Raw genomic sequence first — 893 nt, 5'->3', positions numbered from 1 at the left:
TGAGGCACACATCATACACTTCGACGTTGTTTTAGATACTAAATAAAACTAAATTTGAATAGGATTTCAAAGTATTTTTTCATTATAACAAACAAAGAGGCTATTTGTTACTTTTGTTCCCTGTTTCCAATTGGATATAACATAGCACAAAACGTATGCATGGGTTATTGATGAATGAATGATGACGATGTTAATATTATTTTTGATATAATAAAATATACACTGTATACTAATCATAGATGATTTCAGAATGAGTAGCAAAACAAGAGCAATGATTTACGATGTTATGAATGACATTCTTAAACAGCTGTTTTAACGGCTATACAGTAATGACGTTTTCTTTATACTTTTATTATATACTTGATATTTTTTTTTACTAACAAATAGTTTTAATTTATTATGGCGTTATGTAAACCTGAGAGCCACTATTGTTCTAAACATTGTAAACCCAAATCTATAGTTATAATTTTAAGGCATGTCTACTTTGTCACAAAATAATCTGTAAACTTATCCAATTTTTGGCAACGTTTTTCATTGGATAGGTAAGCAATAATGAATAAATACAATTTTTATAATGTATAATTTTTATTTTATGTGTATAATGTATATGTATATGTTAGCGTTAATGTATGAAATTCCGTAATTCTATAGAATAACTAGTTATTTTATAGAATTACGGGTACTTTCAGTTAATGTATTGAATGAATCCATAAATATATACTTCAACTAGTTATTCTACATACCAACTAGATATTTTATAAACTAACAATAATGGTTTAGTTAATGTATTTAAAACTATTATTGAATAAAAGTTTTAATCAAATTACAAATTACTAACAAAATCAAATGTTATAGTATTAAGTCAAACAAGCCTTACAATATTATATAAAATA

This window comes from Acyrthosiphon pisum, unplaced genomic scaffold (assembly GCF_005508785.2).
Source record: "Acyrthosiphon pisum isolate AL4f unplaced genomic scaffold, pea_aphid_22Mar2018_4r6ur Scaffold_21694;HRSCAF=24612, whole genome shotgun sequence".
Taxonomy (NCBI): domain Eukaryota; kingdom Metazoa; phylum Arthropoda; class Insecta; order Hemiptera; family Aphididae; genus Acyrthosiphon; species Acyrthosiphon pisum.
This window is presented reverse-complemented; position numbering follows the sequence as displayed.